General features: G+C 38.2%; 1 protein-coding gene and 1 pseudogene across 2 annotated transcripts in view; both read left to right on the forward strand.

Moving 5' to 3' along the window:
- Positions 1-22,812, forward strand: part of TPRG1 (tumor protein p63 regulated 1) — a 142,041-nt gene that overhangs the window by 63,343 nt on the left and 55,886 nt on the right. The window lies entirely within an intron of this gene.
- LOC150021068 (ORM1-like protein 2 pseudogene) lies at positions 3,071-4,011 on the forward strand (annotated as a pseudogene).

Raw genomic sequence — 22,812 nt, forward strand, 5'->3', positions numbered from 1 at the left:
GAAACGTGCTGAAATATTGCCTTAAGCGCATGTTAAAGAAGATCATGTGCATTAACTACAAACTGTAAGAACCATACCTTGTTAATAATTCCTATGTAGTTGCTGCCGGACTTATGGGGATGTTATGTCCTGATAAAACCACCTCAAGTTGAAAATGTTGTCAGTAGAAGATGCATTTAAAACACCTAACCTACTGAGCATCAGAGCTTAGCCTAGCTGACCTTAAATGTGCTCAGAACGCGCACATTACTTCATAGTTGGGCAGTTATCTTGAGTTTCATCTTAGGTGAGTAACTGCCTTATTCTTCTCACCAGAAGCAGAAGGCACACTCAGGTGAGCATTTTGTAGTTGTGACGGGATGAAAACACACAAAACAATATCCAAAAAACACTGGCAACAAAGTACACTGTACAGCATAGGTTGTTTACCTTCCCGATTGTATGGCTGACGGGAAGCTGCGGCTCCCTGTGGCTGTATTACACCTCATGTCATAAGCCCAGGAAAAGGTAAAAATTCAGAATTTGAAGTATGGTTTCTAGTGAACACATATCACTTTTGCACCATTGTATAGCTGAACCATTCTAAGTAGGGGACACTCTGTACTCTTCCTTGCCTTGGCCTATGGGTGTTCTAAATAATAGCTTGGGATTATTTATGATGACAGGTTGGCATTTTTCAGCAAACTGCTTTCTCGGAAAGGGACCAACTAAGGCAGGGTTTTCTCAAAACGCCTAATTTTCATTTCTTCCTCCTTTCTTTTAGTTAGTGGGTGAAATTAGTGACTAGTGGACCGCATATATAGATTTAATGATGCCCCACATGCTTTAGGGATGAATCATGATGGCCTCCTCTCTGTGCCTCCTCATTACTTCATTTCCAACTCCATTTCTGTCTCCTCTGTAATTGCAGCGCTGGGTGAGACGCTGCTTGAGGAGGAATTAGCTGAACTGTGGTGGTTTGGCAACAGAAGGAGAGAGGAAATAACACGGAACAGGAGGTTTGTGTAAAACATGTAGCCTTGTGGCTTCCTGCCCAACTCAGGCAGCTTCCCCTACAGTGTCCCGCACTCCTAGGGGTTTGGAGGCATTGAGTGTAAGATGGACATAAGTCTACATGATGTTTTTGCCTCAAATATAATTATCTGCATATGAAGAAGCACCTTAAATACACACATAGGCACACACCTCATACTCTCAGATCTTAGGGGAATTTTAAAACCACATATGAGTTTCAGAAAACAGTACTTTCAAAGACAAGAGAGGACCTAATTTGAGTGGTCTGGCAGTTTGGTGGAAAAAAAGAATGCAGACATTAGGATGAAGTTAAGAATGGGAAAACATCATAGCTCAATTCTATTAGAAGTAAGTGCTTTTTTTTAAATGCCTTTTTAAAATTTTATTTGTGATTCAAGACTCCCAAAAGTCAAAATGTTTCACTCATTAGGACTTTGCTGTGGGTGCACATTTAACCAGTGTATGGAACACACAAGACTAAAGAAATGAAAGTTTATGAGCTTGATGTGCTAAAAGCGAATTAATTAAGGAGATCAATTGTTGAAAAACAATTGACGCATAGGCTAGTTAAAAAAAACAAAAACATATTGAGGAGCATGGGTAGCATTGATCCATAAACTAGAATTATTTTACAGCTTTTCCAGTCTAATTTCACACTTTACGTTGGAATCACTATCATATTGTTCGGCAAATGGCTCACTGGTGCCTGTCTCAACATGCTCAGAAATGGAGAATTCACTGTAGCTACATAGAAGCCTAATTCTTCATATCCATATATATGTTTCCAGATTTATGAACTTTAAATTGTGTGCTTTCTTAGATGTGTGTCTCCAGGCTGATTGATCCTCTTCACAGAGGATATTCACTTATACCAAAGATCTCTATTGCCATGCCCTTCCTCTTACCCTTGGTTACTTGATTTAAAATTGGTGCCTTTTCTTTCCCTGACACTGTCTTTGTGGAATTAATACAATCCAAGCTCAGGAGCAGTGAAGGGCCTGGATAACCTACTGTCTGGATTGTTAGATTTAGTGTTCCCAAGGCAAACATTTGGGTAGTGGTTTCTGCTCCCTTGGGTTGAGAGAAAACTTCAGGGGTCCAGAGGTCAGGAGGAGTCTGCAGTGCCATAGCCCTAGGTCTTCTGGCCCAGAATGAAGTATGGAAAGCTGATGCTGGAGAGCAGATTGGTTTATAAACTGAGCAGCCTGCTCATCCAGACCCATGATGTCTCTTCTCAGTAACATGGTAAATGATGCTATGAACAATGCATGTCTCTATCCATCTTGTTATAGTCCACTGCTAATTAAATAAGGCTGGATGTGGTATTATGGAAGGGGAAATGTGCCAAGCACCTATGCTCTGTGTCCTTAGAAAGTGCGTACAGAATATAAAATAATAGTATTCCTCAAGTCAAACCTTTCAGGATGTATTTGAGGTGAGGTATGTTCTAGGCTGAAAGTCAGCAACCATTTTCTCTAAAGGAATAGATAGTAAATATATTAGATTTCATGGACCATACAGTATCTATCATAGGTACTCAACCCTGCTATTATAGAGTGGCAGCAACCATAGACAGTATACAAATGAATAACTGAGACTGTGTTCCAATGAAACTTTTTAAAAAATAACAGTCAGTGGGCCAGATTTGGCCACAGGTCCTGGTTTGCCAATGACCGCCCCAGAGGTTGGACAGTTAGCATAGTGGAGGACAATCCTTGGCAGCCTATAGTGAGGCCCTGTTCTGACCTGTTCAACATTCCTATGTATGATTCAGTTGATCACAGAGGACACACCTGGTAAGTCTGCAAGTTTCAGGAAATCGATGTTCTGTAATATATTTTGCAACATGATTACGATGTAGAATGAGGCAGTTATAGCCCAGTGGCTAAAAGCATTGCCTTTGGAGATAAATGAACATACCTTGAAATTGTAGCTTTGGCATTTTCTACTTGGGGGAACTCTTCCTAGCTTGTGTAAGTTATTCAGCGCTCTAAGTTTTATTTTTTCCCCTGTAGAATCGACATAATTTTACTTGTCTGAGGAGTTGCTGCAAGATTTAAATTATATGATGTATATGAGGTATTTGATACAATGTCTGACACAGCATAAGTCCTCAATGGAAAGTAGTAAGAACAACCTCACTGGAGTGCTATGTCCCTAGTCACCCAGATTCTGAAGCTGGCAGGATGGATGTGGGGGTGACACACAGTGAAGTCAACCCCAGACCTGAGTGATGAGTAGCTGAGGCATCTGGCTGGCCTACATCACCTCAGTGGGACTGCCGCATGTGGTTTACCCAGCATTCCTGTTGTCTGGGCCCTTACCAACATCATTCATAGCCTGGCTGTCTATGTCTTCCTGCATGTGGTGAAAAGGACACCTTTGGAGACCCCTGATCAAAGGAAGGTTTGCTACTTACACACTTGGAACAGATGAACTATGGGCTCCAATTGACCTCTTTCTGAAAATTCCTCAGCATCTCTCCTATTGTACTTTATGTGCTCTACCTCCCAGCTAGTTTCTACACTGAGTATGATGCTTCTCACGTCCTCATCCACAGCCTCATTGCTCAGCATACTTCTGCCTAAGCTGCCCTAGTTCCACGAGGTTCTTATATTTGGCATCAGTAAATACTAAGGGTTGGGGCTGGGAACAACCTTGGAACGAAAGATTATAACATCTTTTTCTTCTCCATGTTGTCTTCTGTACCTTGAAAGCCTGAGAACTAAACAACCGTTCCCAAACTCCCAGAATAGAACAGTTTGGAAAATGAGATTCCCTGGGCCTAGCCCTACTAGGAGCAGGCTTCTCTGAATCAGGAAAGGCAGGGAAAGTAAGGGGCAATTCACTCTCCTCCAAAGTGGACCATGTTTGGACAACTTGTTTGGTGATTAAGTTTTTCCATATTGTCCACCGTCACCCTCTTCTAGCTCTGTTTGGCTGTATATTTTCCTTATAATAGAGGCAACTGTTTTCAAAAAGGAAGGAAGGAAGGAAGGAAGGAAGAAAGGAAGAAAGAAAAGAAAGAAAGAAAGAAAGAAAGAAAGAAAGAAAGAAAGAAAGAAAGAAAGAAAGAAAGAAAGAAAGAAAGAAAGAAAGAGAAAGGAAGGAAGGAAGGAAGGAAGGAAGGAAGGAAGGAAGGAAGGAAGGAAGGAAGAAAGAAAAAGAAAAGAAAGAAAAGAAGACCTCACTGAATCAAGAACAAATACAAAGGAAGTCATCTGATTTGGAGGAAAAATGATATACATTGATTCGTCACACAGAAGCAGACCTACCTAATTACTAACTACTGCAGGTTGTGTCTAGAGGCTCACTATCAACCTGTAGATTGTGACTTTGGATGGACCAGGACAGAGTGGTGATTCCCTCTTTAAGGAAGTATTTATGGAAAGTTACAAAGGGAGATGTCTAAATGAAAGACTATCCTGGATCCAGCCCTCTGCTAAGCAAATGAATTAGAGGAAGAGGTCTCAAACAAAGCGGAAGAATGCTCTGGTAGATCACAGCTCTTGATCTGGAAGATTTCTAAGCCGAATCTGTAGCTACTTTCTCTTATCTCAGTGGTTGGGTGGAATTCCTATTGCAGAGATGGGGAGGGAGTACTGATATTATTACACCTTGTCTTTTGCTACCTGGGGATTTTGCTATTCATGTCAAGTTCATGTTAGCACCAGCTAACATGTTATCCATGCTATACTACAAGATATTTCATATGATGAACTGGGTTCGTACGTAGTTTTGAATCACTCTAGCCCAGCACAGTATAGGAGAAAAAGTTTTTTTAAAGTATGAATGTCATACTTCAAACAATAGGTTAGTTAGGAAAAAGTATAGCCCATGGGATAAAGTAAATATCATATTAAAAGGAAATGTGGTCTAGTCAGCAAAGTATTTGATATGTTCATTACAAAAGAGAAACTATTTAAATATAGTTTGTAAATATTTTATATTTATAAAATAGAGAAAGAACATTAAAATGAAATAAAATAACATAAGAAAATAGAAATTAATAAAAAATAAAGGTAGAAGTTAGTGCAATAAACAGATCATCTAAAACCTGATTCATTTTTAAGGCACAACAAGGAAGATAAAGCTATTTTAAATATGAAGGCAGACTATTATTAGTCACTGATATCATTAATATTAGGCAGAAATAGGTAAAATAATGAAGAAAAAAGGTAAAACCACTGTTAGAGAAGAACTTAAAATAATCATAAGAGAACACCACATACAATTCAATGGGGAAGTATTTGACATCTAAGAAGAAACAGATGATTTCTTGGTTAAATATAAAATGCAAAAACTAATACATGAAGAAGAAAACTTGGTAAGACCTAATATCATGAATAATATTAGAAAAATGAGTAAAGGTCTACCAAAAGTGCTTCAAAGTCTATATCATTAATTTCTTATTTGTAAGCAACTAAGATACTTTTAATGTCCTTTAAATTGTTAGAAAATGAAGTGTGAATGTCATGAGTGAGAGGAGACTCAGACGTTGGTCATTTAATACATATATAATAGTAAGAACTGAAGAACTTGTAGTTCCTGTTGTCTTTCTAATCCACTTCTACTTTCCACTCCCCTAAGTTGTGGTATAGAGACAAGCTCCTAAATCATTCCCGCATGCAACTTTATCAGGCTAAAGGAAAGCTGTGCAAATGGAAACCTGTAGAAGCCTTGGCTCTTCCATTAAAATGAAGCTGATTATCTTAATGGAGAGAATAGAGGACTTGCAAACACCCTGGTTTAAAGCACCAACCCTGTCATTGCTGTTTCCATTACTGTAGGCAAGTTAACTCCTTTGAGTCTTAGATTTTCTCTGTAATATGGGAATAGTAGGGTTGTAATCAAGACTAATGGATATGGTACATGTAGCAGACAACCACTTACCCCTTCTTCCATTCCAGCCAGAACCAGTTTTATGTATGTATCAACTCTCTTCTGAGAAGTTATGTGATTCAGGGAAGGTGATCTCCAGATTCAAGATAGGAGTGATTGGTAAGCTCCCTCCCTTTTGTGTTAATGCTTTTGGCATGAGTGTAACCCAGTTCAGGCTCAATGGCTAACATATGATCCAGGTGTTGTCATAATTCAGGTAGCATCCTCTGAGGTAAATGCTACTGTTAACTTCATTTTACAAGTGAGGAAACTGATGAACAGAGAGGTTAAGTAACTGGTCCAAGGAAACACAGCTAGTAAGTGATAGAGCTAGATTTAAACCCAGGAGTCTAGCACCAAAGTCTGTGCTTCTAAACCACTAAGTAACATTGATTCTTATGTAAGTAAAAGTTTTCTAAGGGAATTCAAGGGAATGATTTTTTTCATTGATTTTTTAAAAATGGGAAGAAAGAGGTTTACATTGTGATACCTGGTACAGCTTTAGCCATCTTGCTGCCAGGAGGGGAACTAACATGAAATGTGGAGGACAGTGGAGCAGAAAGATGGAAATAAATTGGTTTTTTAAAATGATGCTTAGCTCCTGGGCCAAACAACCCTAATGCTGTATTACTGTGGATCTGTGTGTGCCTGCTTGTGTGTGTGTGTGTGTGTGTGTGTGTGTGTGTATTATCGGGACACTACATAATTATCTTAATTATGCAACATTATGCAACACATATAGTTTTACAAATATAAAATCAAAATGTAATTGGTATTTTTCATCCTCCTTAATTCCTAAGACAAACTAAAAGTCATTGCAAGCTTGGGTGTCATGTGATTTGAGGACTAGTTGAATAAGTACATTTTGTCCTCAATGACTTTAACTTTCTGGTTTGACTCTTATTATGCTCAGGAATATACTCTTTTTATACTTTTTCTTTTATCCCTGGGTACAAACCAGCACCCAGGAGAGGCCTTGAAAATCACACACAGATTATAAGTGCTTTCAAACAGACTGCAAGAGTTCCCTAACTCAGAACAATGTCAGTAGGCATCACGGCCCTTTCCAAAATAAATGAAGCACAAACAGTGGAATTTTTGACATCAGCCAGTGGGTGAAGTGGTGTTATTTTGGGCAGTGGGTCATCCAGGCGCTCCTGAAGTCATACCTTGTAGGCAGGAGTTTGTGTGTTCTTTCAGTATGCCAGGCCAATTCTGCTTGCTGCTTCTACACACTCTCCTAATACCTGTATCTGCCCAGACACGCAGTTCCAAAGGAAGAGGAGGTAGGAGAGAGGGCCTTAAACACGTGGCTTGCGCCTCCTTTTGTTTTTTTTTCTACTTCTCTTTCTATCTCTCCCCTCTCATTAGTTTTCTCTTTCCCTCTCTCACCCACCCCCTCTGTCTGTCTCAGTCTGACTCCTTCTCTCCCTTCCCCCTCTTTCTCTTTATGTCTATTTTGTAGGTGCTTTAATGAAATCATATTTTCTGGATTTTCTACAAATTTGCCTTGGGGCACTTCAAAGAATACCTCTCTCATCTCCTTGTTTTGATTACTTCGAATAGGCATACACAGCCAGCCCCTTCTCTTTTCGAGTAAAACCACAATCTACTCGGCAAATCACTGCCTTTCATTTTGCTGGCTCGGGGGAGAAAGGAGGAGATAGGCGAGGTGAGGGGGGATGGGAAGATAATGACAGATTTGATGATAATTAATATTTTCTGTCTCTGAATAGTGAAAGTCTCATCCAAGTTCCCCAGCCAGGCTCAAGTTAAACTCGTGGTGTGTGGGTTTAAGTGCACTGCAACCTGGCATGCTGGGGCTGGTATAAAGGGAGTGATGCTGTGCATGTGGAATTTTGTGGTTCTCTTTTATTATTATTACTGAGTAAACCATGCATATCTAAAAAGAAAACTTTAAGTCAACCCACTCTCAAGGTGAATTAATGTATTGGGTCGGAGTTACCTTGCCCATAATTTAAATTACCAAATTTATATATTAATTATTAAAGGCTTTGGAGTTCCTTAACCATTCATTTTCATTTTTATATCAAGCCTCAATTATTTGTGCCTCATGTTTGTGCCTATCTTTTAATGTAATGTGACAACTTAGATCTAATGGACTGGTAATAATTTATTCAGATTTATTCAATAGGTTTGCAGCTTCTTTTGGCATTTAGAAGAGGGAGTAGCTCCAAGGTGACTTACTGGTTTTGTTGTTTTGTTTTGTTTTTCTTCAAAAATGCCAACTAATCATTCATTTTATAGCAATAATAGAAATGAATAAGTAAAATAAGATTTTCTTATAATATGCTTGCTGGAAATTTTGATGCTATGAAATTAGAACATTTTTTAAAGAATATGTTCTAATAGAGTGAATACAGTTAGAGTTTATTGACTATGAAATTAACATTTTCAAGAATTTCCTTAAAAATAATATTGGATAGAGTCATGGAAGCCAAGAGAGAATGTTTTTTCATGATGGGGAATGTTCAGCGGTGACCAAACACTCATTCCACAAATGTTTGTTAAAGCTGAGCAACGTGGGAGATCATCATACCCATCATTTCATTTTATCCTCATGATAATCCTGGGAGTTAAAAAATATTTTTTCTCTTAAAGATAGAAAAAACAAGGCATGGGGAGATAAAGTTATTTGTCCAGATCACAGAGTTTGTTAAGTTAGTGAATTGTAGAGCCAAGATAAAAACATAAATTTTGAGTTAAATAAATCAAAGGTCTGGGTGGGGAGTTTAACACTCTAAATTTATTTTGCTATCTTCATGTTCTGCAACAGACAAGAAGACTGGATACTTCCCCACTGCTATAATCAGAATTGTGTCAACAGCATGGGCAGATCAATGACATTTAACAAAAAACAATGGATGCACAGATATTACAAGGACAGACATTGACATGGTCCCACTCATATCCCTAGCTCTTGATCAAGGTTTTTTTCATTAACTTCAGGAAGACAACTTCCTCCCATCCCACCCCCATCTTTTCTTTCCCTTTCAAATTTCTCACTTTTTCTTAAGATGATCTTGGTTATTTTTCTACAATCCTGGTTGCCACATTGTTGGGAGAAGACAGGTGTTACCAGTAGTGTGGAAGTGTTTGTGGACGTTTTCTTATGAATCTTTCTTTCTAAGACCTGTCAGGCTGATAAAGGGGCCCACAGTGCTCCAGGGATCCATTTAGTGATAGCGCTGAAGCCTTCCTGTGTCAGAGATGGAAGGCCCTTTGAGAACATCAGGCACAACATGCTCCATGGAATCACACACATCAAAAAGGTGTTCAGTGCTCCAAGTAAATGAAGAAATACCAGATTGCATCTACTCAAACAGATTTCTTACTCATGCACTTCCAGAATGCTCTAGACTACCGTCCATTGAGAACATCTGAGGACATCTGAGAACATCCCAAAGTTCTTGATCACAATTCACAATATGTATCTGCAAATGTAATTATGGATTTTCACTTTGTTTGAGAATCTTATTTCTTATAAAGGACAATTCAGCTCTAACACACTATTAATTGCCATCTTCTCTTACCCCAACTGCATTCTTTCTCTAACTTTATGTCCTAGCCCCATTGTAAGCACTTTGCTGGTTACGCTGCTAACACAAGGTTGGGTTTATAGTTAGGGCTCAGTGAGTCTATAAGTGAATATATACATGTTACTGATTATCAGATCTCAGAGCTCTCTGTGCCAGAGGGTCAGGTTTTACTACTTTATTGGTAATATTCAATTTATTTGCATATTTCTCTAGAGTTCAAATAATAGTAATGTGTATTATTTCCCTATAACTACCACCAACCACTTAAGATTCTCTAAAAAGAATGAGACAATACTTTGCTGAAAGCTACTACTTGTTTTAAATATTAATCTGAAAATGTTGTTATAATAGATTAATAGGAACAAGAATGAGAAGGAAAGTGGAAGCTGATAGATAGGATGAGAAAAGAAACAAGAAATACCTTAGAGCCTCTACCAGTTCAAAGGGCAGTGTGTTTTCTCCAGGAAAATGTTTCTAATATGTGAGCACTTCGCTTTGGGTGCTGGTGATTTCCGAGAGGAAGTATTCAGGGCTGCAGCCGGCAGAGTGACTATTTTAAGTGCTGTGACATCACAGTATCTGTCAGCACAAAGGTCATTTTGATTGAAGATGCTCAGTTGATGTTGCCCAGATAAATCACTGAGGTTTTGCAATGACTGTTTAACATATCAGTGTTTTCATTGAAGAGTCAACTTTTGAAGTGTAAGCAAAACTCAGATGTGTTTATCTTTTACGTATTTCCTCCAATTTAATGTATTATTTTTAAAGGAAAAAAATTTTCAGGTGGGAAATGGTTTAGAGAAGTGGAGTCTGCAATGATGAAATATGATTTATCATTCAATTTTAGAACCATGCAAATTAGTATTTTGATTTCTAACAGTAAGTTTGTATCAGAAACAGTGGTAAAGCATGGGGAGAGGAGAGATACAGAAAGAACTTTCTGGGTATATACATGCATATACGTGTATTCACTGAAAGTTCAGCTAAACAAAATTAATTTTCAAAACTTTAAGATTCGGACCAATAATACAGCTGCTTCACTTTTTAAAATGAGTAATACATTATATCTAAGGAGCAGACACTTCTATTTGTGATAAACTGAGATAGCACAGCCTATATATTCTGGTTAATTCTTTCTAAAATCTGCAGTGAGATTGCAGTGGGAAGTCAGAGCAAAACTCCAAAGGTCAACCCATATTACAGGAGAAAAGGAATGACTAGTATACCACACAGGACTAATATGAAAGTTATATACTATTTATTATATCACTTGGGGGATTATTTGATTATTCTTTAGGAGGAGCAAACCCACTCAATGCCATGATCATAAGTCCTGAGTAAATGAGACTCAACATCATTTGTGTAAAGAACCCTGGGTTTCTGTATCCCACCTCTTTTTTTCCTCCACCAATCTTGAAGTTTACTCCATTGCCCCCTTCTGTCTTTATTTTTGTTTTCCCACCTCAGCCAGGTCAAGAGTGCTCTTAGGCCTAAGCTGGGCAGAGGAAAACGTTTTGAGGCAAACTTCACTTTCAAAAATCCTAAACAGACTTCATGATCATGCAGGAGCAAACTCACCTTCACAAGGACAGCCTGCTGTGGAAAGGAAAGAATTACCCAGCTGTTAATGCATCTCTCCGCAAGCCACTGATTTGTGTGCCTAATGCCTTACGTTTGTAAAATAAGCAGCTTAAGATAGTTTTGCACAAGAATCCGGCTTTTAAGAGGTGGCTGAGTTTATGGGTGTTTGGGCCTGTGTGTGAGCCTTTTTTTTTATTTTCAAATCCAAGCATTTATGGAAAAGTCTCTCCTGTGTCATTCACCAATGTGCAGGGTAAGTCTAAGACTAAAACTCTGGGATAAAAATAGCTGATTGGACCTGTGGAAAGTCTGAGGGCTCAGTGATGGGAGGCGTTCCACACCTGCATTTCTTCCCTTGGGCTGTCTCCACCTGTATGCCCCACAGGCACTTCAGACTCAACCTGTCATCTTCCTCCCATCTTATGCTTCTCCAACAAACCTGCTTCTCTTCTGCAGGCCTTTATTTATGAGGATGGCCTTTGTGTCCTCCTAATTATTCAGGCTTGAAAATTCTGTCATCTTTGACTCCTTATTATTCCCCCCAATCTAATTGGGTTGTCAAATCCTGTCAAGTCTATTTTTGCCACATTTTTCACACCTAACCCTTTCCATTTCTACTGTTGTGATCTTCCTTTGGGTTTGTATTACCTCTCACTTCAATGATTATGGCAGTTTCCTGACTTTGCTTTAATGTAGTGATTAAGAGCCTGGACTATTCATATGTTCTATGTTGGTTTAAGTTCAGGTTCAGCCCTTTAGTGACTATATAGTTTTTGAAATGTCTCTAATGTTCTCTTTTCTTTGGTTTATTTTTTATCTGCAAAATGAAGATGAAGATAGCAGGTCCTCGAATAATGTCATTTTGTTCAATGTCATTTTGTTATAGTGTTGATGAGAAGCCACAGGAACTTGACTCTTGTTTAAAGCAGTCAGCCTGTGGTAAAACTGGTTTCATTGTACCATGTCTCACCTAAAGCCACAGCACCTACTGACAATGTTCAGTGAAGACATACTGTACTTTCATAGGATTGTGAAGATTAATTGAGACTATCTAGTGTCTCATACAGCCCTAAATAAATATTATGCACTATGAGATTATTAGGTCTTACTGCCTCCAGTATTCGCCAGTCCTGAGACCCATTCAATTTAATGCTATCAGATTATCTGAAAGTGCCACACTGATCAATTCATCTCTTTGCTGAAAATTTTACTAGTGATGCCCCATTATCTCCTTATGCTTCACTAACTGGATTACAGAAAATGTTTAAAATGAGGTCATTTTGGAGAACCTTTGCAGATGTCTTCTGAGTTACACAGGCTGAAACTAAGTCAGACAAACCACCTCTTAAAACAGGGAGCATGAGGTGCCAACCTTGGCGTATTTGAGGAGTTAACTGGATGGGGAATTTTTCTATGATTGCATGACTCAACATAGAGATAGTTGCAGTTTAGTTGGAAAAAACCCTAGGTAGACCCAGTTCTAGATCAAGATCTGATTTGTAAGAAGTTTGTGAACTTAGGCAAATTAACATTCTGGGTCATAGTTCCTTCACTACAAAAAAAGAAAAAGAAAAAGAAAAAAAAGAAGAAAAAAGAAAAGGGAATATATGAATCAAATGAAATGATTGGTTTACAGGTAAAAACACTTTGTAAATTTTCATGGAGTTGTCTTATTTGTGAAACAGAGATAATATATCCCTATATAGGGTTATTCTGAAGACTACATGAAAAAACTATGCAAATCATTTACAAAGTGTTTGAAACTAGATACCAAAAAGAATAAATACTTGTCATCATCATCTTTACTATTCATATTATACAACTATAAAATATGTTATTATAGAAGCATTTTCATTATAATTTTGCTACTAAGTTATTGTTTAGGGTCGCAATGGGGTTCTATCATGATTCCTTTATCCCGTTGGCAAAATCTTTATCTCAGAAGTCGAGTCCTTAATTATTAGAGATTTTGACAATTATCTTTTGTTGGCATAGTGGTTTATTTATTTCAAAGGGTGTTCATAAATATGTATATCACTAATCCTGAAAACAGCCCCGATAATTAAGCTGGGTAAGAAGGATAAACATGAATTGGAAGGTGAATACACTGAAGCCAGGGGCATTGTTTAAGACCATGGTCACAAAACAGGCTTATGATGGATATGGTGGACCCCCGGCTGCTATGTAGACACCTCCCAGACCTCTGGCTATGCCATTATGAACCCATGGCTGCCATTTCAGGTGAGTTTCTGGAGGACAGGTATTAAAAGAACACAGATACTTTCTAGTTCTCCAGACACCAAGGAGTGTTAAAGCGTGTTGTACAACTTGATAACTACTTCTCAAATTTACTTTTTTTTAAATGTGAAAATATTTTTCCTGCTTTTTCTTCATGATTTTGAATATAATAAGGAGATGTAATTTGTTCAAAAGCTTTCTGCAGCATCAGTGTAAGAGCTCCAAAAAGGGAGTTAAACTTCTGTAATTGCAGGATTTACAACAGAATATTAAGGGTGATTCTCTCTGGGTGGTGGGATTAGATGTAATTTCCCTTATTTTTGGATTTTTTGGTTTCTCTATACTTACCACCAGTTTGCCTCCCACTAAATTTTATGTAAAAATAATGGTTATATTAAATTGGCAACAGTACCACATTTTGGAGCTGGTATATGTCTCATCCACTTGTTACTTGTGTGACCTTGAGAACTTCCATAACCTCCCTAATCCCCAATGAAACAGAAATGATGATGATGATGATGATAGATAGCTCATAGGGTTGTGGAGGGATTAAAAGAAACTACATAATGTAAGGACCTTGGCATATGTTAGGTGATCAATTACTCTATGTCTACCACTACCTTTACTTCTTACTCCCTATTCTTCAAGCTTATAATGGTTTCAGGACTAGAAAAGAGTTTTGCTTGTAACTAAATTCTAGATGGAACTAAACATATACATTGTAAAAAGAACTAAGCAAAAGCTTTAATGTGACTAGTTATTCCAAATCTCAGTTCTTTCCCACATGTACTTTGGTGACAGATAATTACAAGATAATGAAATGGTACACAGCGATGAGCAGGGGGATGTGCCAGATTACGAGAGGAAGGAGGTTGGGAAACCCTGTTTGCAAAGACATCCTTAGAAGTGAGGTGATGGATGAGAGTAGCCTCTGTGGTGTGGAGGGGAGGGGAGGGCTCCCTTCTGGGACAGGCCAGGATTCAGGCATCTCAGGGTCCTGCACCTGCTTGTTTTGGCCCTTGTTCAGATCACTCCATCTACTAGGAAGCTGCAGCCTGTTTTAGAACTGGGGCTCAGTGTAGGCAGCTCTCTCACTGGTGTGTGTCATTCATTAGGAAGTTCTTTCTTTAAAGCTGGAGACTTGAAGCAAGATTGGGAGGAGAGATTCCATACCACCCATATATGTTTTGTTATTCCCCAGGCCATAAATGAGGTGACATGGGCCTCTGCTGGCAGTGGCCTTACCTTGGCTCTCAGTTTCTACAGAGTTGGAGGCCTAGTCTGTTTGGATGGGAGATCCTCTGCTTCCGCTTCCACCTTCACAAACTGGGAAGGGCGCTTGTGGCAATGGGCCTGAGGGAGCCAGCCACTTGCTTCTTCCCTTCTGCTCCTAAAACTGAGGGCCTCCTGACTGGGGGTGTGGATAATTAAAGAGCTCTTTCACTCCTGAAGAGGGTTTGCTAGAGGGAAGGTGGGGGAAGATGTGGCAAAAAAGGAAGCCAAGAAATGTCCAGGGTGGTTTTGCTATACCACAGACTCCTCAAACCCAGTAGGTCCAGGAATGAACTCATCTGCCTCCCAGACCTGCATCGACTACTCTGGTCAAGGGAACTGCTGTTTCTCACTCCATGAGGATATAAACCTCAGGACCATAGAATAGTTGAAAGAAGTGTTTACTAAACAGTTTTTCAAGGATATTTGCAACTTGAGCTCAAGATCCTATTATCTTTGACTCTGAAGTCTACCTCATTCTCCTCTTTATTCTCCTCACTACTCTGATCTAGGCCCCATGATTTCTCCACATAGGGTCTCTTAGCCAGTCCCCTTGTTTCATACTCTCCCATATCTATCTTGTCTCTCAAGGTCTGACCACCTAAGCTTAAATCAAAGCCGTGGTCATGTTGATATTTCTCCTTTTATTAAAAGGTTTCCTCAACCCCTGATTGTTTATAGGATAATGTCTTAGAAGATAAGGATAACTCTGGTTTTAAATATCGTCTATTGCTTGACTCCAATCTAATTATCTATCCTCTTGGCTGACTTCTCCCATGGGTAGTAGGTTTAAGTCACACAGAAACATTCAATAGTTTCTGTATAATTCTTTACAATTTCTTATGGCAACACTATATGAAGTCCTAAGAATAAGAGGTAGCTGGACATATAATACATGTCTCCTTATCCTTTTGCTTTTCCTACCAGATGGTTCTGTGCATGGGAGACTCACTGATGATTTTGAAAACTGAAGTTTAAGTTTCTAGACAATGATCAAAGTAAAGCATATTTAGAATCTGGTATTTAGATTCTGTGTTACTTCTGCAGTGATATGTAAGATACCATAGGCAAGGGGAAAAAAAGAAAAGAAAAACCAAGCTTTTTCTTGGAACGAATTCTAAATTATGTAATAATCAGATTAATGCCATAAGATTGCCATATATGATAGTAAAATTTATGCTTGGGGCCCACTTTGCTTCTGGGGTGTTAGAGAATGAACAAAGGCAGAACTGGAATGATAAGCTACCATGATTGAAATGCCCTGTATCCTACAAGATTTTGAGGAGGAGTTTGGCTAGGAAAAATGTACTACCAGACTCTAAACCCTTTGGAGACATAAAGAGTGGACTGCATATCACAGGCGGAAATACATAGGCCTTGAGGTTGGACAAACCAAAAATAATACTTCACTATTAAGTAGACTCTTTGAAAATAGTTTGGTTTCAATTTCCTCATAAATATAAAAAATTATATCTTCTTTGGAAGCTTGCTATAAGATGTGTAGATAATACCTGAAAGTGTATATTAACAAATAGCAGCTCTCTTTGTTATCATACCAGGTCATGAATTATTAGGGAGAGTTTGCTGTATGTAAACTATGTGCTTCCATGCAGAAAAATTAATGTTCCCTTTTCTAGGCTACCCCCAATTACTCAGAAAAAACAAACACACACATGCAGGAGGTGGGCATAGAGAATTTCTTTCTCATTCTGGAGCAGAAAAGAACTGGTTAAGGGCTCTAAGCTCCAGGACAATACTCAGTATCAACCCCACTTAGAGTGAGAGGTGAAGGATCTCCAGTACCACTCCACTCTCATGATTCATCCCTTTTTCTTCCTCTTTGAATGCACACTTTTTGGTACACTTTTATTTTCCAATTGCCACTTCTTTCAAGATTCACTGATCCACAAGCCAGTGATGGAGTCTCCCTCTCTGTAATTATAGCTTCTCTTTTTGTTTGTTTCTACTATTACTCTCCTAGAACACGTTTCTTTCCTAGTAGAATGTGAGCAACATGAAATACAGAGAAATGTCCTTATCTATGATAAGTGTTGCCTGGGGTGGTGTTTTGAGTACAGTTCCACTGTGCATACACTTATAAAATGAATAATATTGTTCCTTAGGTAGAGTTCAAGACTTCACATCTTTAAAACTACGAGTACGTTGTCTCTGTGGCTTTAAACGATAATTCATTTTGTTTAGGATTCAGTAGTTAGTTAACATAAACTCTATTGGGCATCACTCTGATTGCAGGAAAGGCCTTGGTCTCATTGACCTTAAATAATTAGGAAGAAGCTACTTTGATATTCTGAGAGTCATTTCTTCTCTGCTCTTTGTAGAAATGTATGGTGATATGGTAGGAGGAGGCTGAAGTTGTACCTGAAGCCTCTTCAGAGGATTGTATATGTGTGCGAATTTTAATTTTAATGATCAAAAGTTCCCAAGGGTGCACACTGCTATGCTAAGCATGGTGCAGGATTAATTAAAGACCATGCTCAAACTCTGTGGCTCTTACAGCCTTTCAGATAATCTTATAATGCAAATAGAATTAATTTTGCCAGGCACAGAAATGTTCTGCCACCTCTTAACTCTGTTGTGGAAAGATGATTAACTTGGTTCCATTTTTAGGTGATTTTTTTTTTTTTTAACATCTAAGCAGTTTCTTAAGCTTTGGCCAGAGTAAGAGATCAATCAATCTATCTATTAATTCATTTATTTATTATATGCTTGGGCTCTACCCACTTTGACCCAGGAACTATTTCTAAAATATCAGGGAGGACCTCCCCAAAATGGGAATTTATAAAAAATTGTGTATTTATTATTTCACATTTAAACTTCAGTCACCTTCAAGTACTCCCCATTTGATGCAATACACCTATTGAGGTTTTTTCCACTGCTCAAAACAAGTTTTTTAACTTGTTGATTTTGCTGCCTTTTAGTGCTTCTGCCATTTTTTATGTCATCTCTTCCATATCAGCAAAACCTTTCCCGTCGAGAACAGTTGCGCTGGAAGAGATCAGGTGAGTAGGAAGGGTCAGTCATGGGGGTCATGCCATTTTGGGTCAAAAACTGTTGAATGCTCAGCATGGTGTGGGCAAGTGCACTCGTAAATCACCCATCATGAAATGGACAAACACATTGAAAGAGTCTTCAAAACAATTCACTGAAGACAAATGGAGCCTGTTTACAACAGCACCGGCTGGTCCACTGATACAGTTGGGTTCCTAGGACATTCACCTACCAGGGGAAGCCTGTACTGCATGGAATCCACTCTTCAGAAGATAATTCCAGTTTGTTTGTTTTTTTGAGGGGTCCCCTTTATAGAGGTACATTGTATGATGAACTGTCTTATCAGGATATAATGAATTTAGTTCCTTTTGCTTTTGCCTTGAGCATTCAGCCTAAATAAGGCATCAGGAGGGTTTGTTTGTTCTGCCCTATAGTTTTTGATCAAACACTTCTTTATGAAAAATCAGGTGCCAAAGGGGTAATTTAACTCTGACCTATATTTTTCATGTCTACTTTCTCAAAAAGTTGATTAGAAAAATCAACTTCTCACAATGTATTCAAGCAGCAACAAATGTGAAAAAAGACTTAGATATTAGAAACTGTATATGCCAGTAAATGCCAGTGAGTCAACAGTGTGGTAAATCATCAATATAACTAATGTTGTTTTGGGGTATATCAGCAGGTATGCAGCCTCTAGAAGGAAGGAGGGTGTTCTCATAGTATATTCCACAGTAACTGGATCACTGTTGAAGTATTTCCCTTTCTTGGCCACATACCTTAATAAGGGCATTGAAAACTTGGATCACTGGAAGTATCCAATAGGCTGCCTAGGGTCAGTCTGGTACATGATCTGGCGATACCAGAGGCAGATCCAGGAAGAGCAGATCATTCTAAGAAGCACCAACAAACAATAGGAATCACAAAAATGGGGAGACAGAGAAACAACCCCCCATCAAAAGGAAAGGTAGAATCCCCAGAGTGCTAAATGAAATAGAGGGGAGCAAAATATCAGATACGGAGTTCAAAACATGAATTATGGAGAAGCTGAATGAGCTCAGCGGAAACTACAAAGAACTCCAGGGAAACTACAAGGAACTCCAGAAAAACTACAAGGAACTCACAGAGAATTACACGAGCATGAAAAAGGACATAGAAGCTATCAATAAGAGCCAGGAGGAAATGAAGAATACGATCTCTGACTTGAAGAACACAGTAGAAGAAATTAAAAGCAGGCTAGAGGAAGCAGAAGATCAGATCAGCGAGCTGGAGGACAACATATACAAAAACTCCCAGACAATGCAACAAAATGAAAAAAGACTGAAGAGGTTCTAAGACAGCTGCAGGACAACATGAAACATAATAATATCCATATCATAGGAATTCCAGAAGGAGAAGAAGAGGAGCAAGGGATAGAAAACCTCTTTGAAAAACTAATGACAGAAAACTTCCCTAACATGAGGAGAGAAAGAGTCATGCAAGTCCAGGAAGCTCAGAGGGTCCCAATGAAGATGAACCTCAACAGGCCCACTTCAAGACACATCATAATTAAAATGGCAACATTCAAAGACAAAGAGAGAATCCTAAAAGCAGCAAGAGAGAAACAACTAATAACATACAAGGGAGCTCCAATAAGGCTATCATCAGATTTCTCAGCAGAAACACTACAAGCCAGAAGGGAATGGCAAAATATATTTCAAGCAATGAAAAACAAAGGCCTACAACCTAGAATACTCTACCCAGCAAAGCTCTCATTCAAAATGGAGGGTGAAATAAGGAGCTTCCAAGACAAAAGAAGGCTAAAAGAATACATCTCCACCAAACTAGCAATGCAAGAGATGATAAAGGGTCTGCTTTAAGAAGATGAAGAAACAGAGAGAGACAGAGAAGAACACGAGTACAAAGGGGAAAAATGACAATGAATAAGTACTTATCGGTAATAACCTTAAATGTAAATGGATTAAACGCTCCAATTAAAAGACATAGGGTAGCTGAATGGATTAGAAAGAATGACCCACATATATGCTGTCTACAAGAGACACACCTTAGAACAAAAGATCTACACAGACTGAAAGTAAAGGGATGGAAAAAAGTATTTCAAGAAAATGGACATGAAAAGAAAGCCGGGGTAGCAATACTTATATCAGACAAAACAGATTTCACAGCAAAGTCCATAAAAAGAGACAAAGAAGGGCATTTCATAATACTTAAGGGAAAAATCCACCAAGAAGATATAACCCTTATAAATATATATGCACTCAACTTAGGAGCACCCAAATATATAAGGAAAATTTTGAAAGACTCCAAGAAAGATATAGACAACAACACACTCATAGTAGGGGACTTTAACACCCCATTGTCAACAATGGACAGATCTTTGAAGCAAAGAAACACCAAAGATATTGAGGCACAGAACAACACTCTAGATCAAATGGACTTAGTCAATATATATAGAAGTTTTCACCCCAAAGAAGCAAAATATACATACTTCTCAAATGCACATGGAGCATTTTCAAAGATAGACCACATGGTAGGACACAAAACAAGCCTCAATAAATTCAAGAAAATTGAAATTATATCAAGCATCTTCTCAGATCACAATGGTTTAAAATTGGAAATCAACCTCAAGGAAAAAACTCAAAAACATTCAAACTCATGGAGAATGAATAACATGCTATTAAATAATGACTAGGTTAACAATGACATCAAGGAAGAAATCAAAAAGTTTCTGGAAACTAATGATAATGAACACACAACAATCCAAAACCTATGGGATACAGTGAAAGCAGTCCTAAGAGGAAAGTTCATAGCACTACAGGCCTACCTAAAAGAGCTAGAAGAATCTCTAATAAAAAATTTAACCCTACAGCTACAAGAACTAGAGGAAGAACAACAAACAAAACCCAGATCAAGTAGAAGGAAGGAAATCATCAAAATCAGAGCAGAATTAAATGATATAGAGTCTAAACTAACAATTCAAAAGATCAGCAAAAGTAGGAGCTGGTTCTTTGAAAAGATAAACAAAATCGACAAGCCTTTAACCAGGGTCATCAAGAAAAAAAGAGAGAGGACCCAAATAAATAAAATCAGAAAGGAAAGAGGAGAAATCACAACTGATACAACAGAAATACAAAGGATTATAAGAAATTATTATAAACAACTGTATGGCAAGAAATTTGACAACCTAGAGGAAATGGACAAATTCCTGGAAACCTATAGTCTTCCCAAACTGAATCAAGAAGAAGCAGAAAGTCTGAATAGACCAATAACAGCTAGTGAAATTGAAGCAGTAATCAAAAAACTCCCAGCTCACAAAAGCCCTGGACCGGATGGCTTCATAAGTGAATTCTACAAAACATTTAGGAAAGAACTAACTCCTATCCTCCTCAGACTATTCCAAAAGATACAAGAAGAGGGAAGACTCCCAAACTCGTTCTATGAAGCCAGTATTACCCTAATTCCAAAACCAGGTCAAGACACAACAAAGAAAGAAAACTACAGGCCAATATCGCTGATGAACATAGATGCTAAAATCCTCAACAAAATATTGGCAAACTGGATCGAGCAACACATGAGAAAGATCATACACCATGATAAAGTAGGATTCATCCCAGGGATGCAAGGATGGTTTAATATTCGCAAATCAGTAAACGTAATACAACACATAAACAAAATGAAAGACAAAAACCGCATGATCATATCAATAGATGCAGAAAAAGCATTTGATAAAGTACAGCACTCATTTATGATAAAAACTCTCAGCAAAATGGTAATAGAGGGAGCATACCTCAACATAATAAAGGCCATATATGAGAAACCTGAAGCCAACATCCTACTCAATGGGCAAAAACTGAGAGCATTCCCCCTGAGATCAGGAACAAGACAAGGATGTCCGCTCTCTCCACTCCTATTCAACATAGTCTTGGAAGTTCTAGCCACAGCAATCAGACAAGAAATAGAAATAAAAGGCATCAAAATTGGAAAAGAGGAAGTAAAACTGTCATTATTTGCAGATGACATGATAGTGTACATAGAAAACCCTATAGACTCCACCAAAAAACTGCTCAACCTAATAAGTGAATTTGGCTAAATAGCAGGATACAAAGTCAATATAAAGAAATTGAAGGCATTTTTATACACCAACAATAAAAACTCAGAGATAGAAACTGAAAGGAAAATCCCATTTACCATAGCAACAAGAAAAATAAAATACCTAGGAATAAACTTAACCAAGGAGGTAAAAGACCTATACTCAGAAAACTACATAACACTGAAGAAAGAAATTAAGGAAGATACAAATAAATGGAAGCATATACCATGCTCATGGATGGAAGAATCAACATCATTAAAATGTCCATACTACCCAAAGCAATTTATAGATTCAATGCAATCCCTATTAAAATACCAGCAACATATTTCACAGACCTAGAACAAATACTTCAAAAATTTATATGGAACCAAAAAAGAGCCCGAATAGCCACAGCAATTTTGAGGAAGAACACAGTAGGAGGAATCACAATACCTGATATCAAACTATACTACAAGGCCACGGTAATCAAAACAGTCTGGTACTGGCATAAAAACAGACATATAGATCAATGGAACAGAATAGAGAGCCCAGAAATAAACCCAGGTTCATATGGTCAACTAATATTTGACAAAGGGGGAAAGAACATCAAATGGAATGAAAAGAGCCTCTTCAACAAATGGTGTTGGGAGAACTGGACAGGGACATGCAAAAAAATGAAACTAGACCACCAACTTACACCATACACCAGAATAAACTCAAAATGGATCAAAGACTTAAATGTAAGCTGTGATACCATAAAAGTCCTAGAGGAAAAAATAGGCAGGAAAATTTCAGATATCCCACGTAGCAACATTTTCACTGATATATCTCCTAAGGCAAGGGAAATAAAAGAAAGGATAAACAAATGGGACTACATCAAACTAAAAAGTTTCTGCTCAGCTAAAGAAAACATCAGCAAGATGAAAAGGAAACCATATGGGAAAATATATTCGCCAATGACATCTCAGACAAGGGATTGATCTCCAAAATATATAAAGAACTCATACGACTCAAAACCAAGAAGACAAACAACCCAATTAAAAAATGGGCAAAGGACCTGAACAAACACTTCTCCAAAGAAGACATACAGAGGGTTCATAGACATATGAAAGAATGCTCAACATCACTAGCCATCAGAGAGATGCAGATAAAAACCACAATATGATACCACCTCACACCAGTCAGAATGGC

Source organism: Furipterus horrens, unplaced genomic scaffold (assembly GCF_987537825.1).
Source record: "Furipterus horrens unplaced genomic scaffold, mFurHor1.1.pri manual_scaffold_1, whole genome shotgun sequence".
NCBI lineage: Eukaryota > Metazoa > Chordata > Mammalia > Chiroptera > Furipteridae > Furipterus > Furipterus horrens.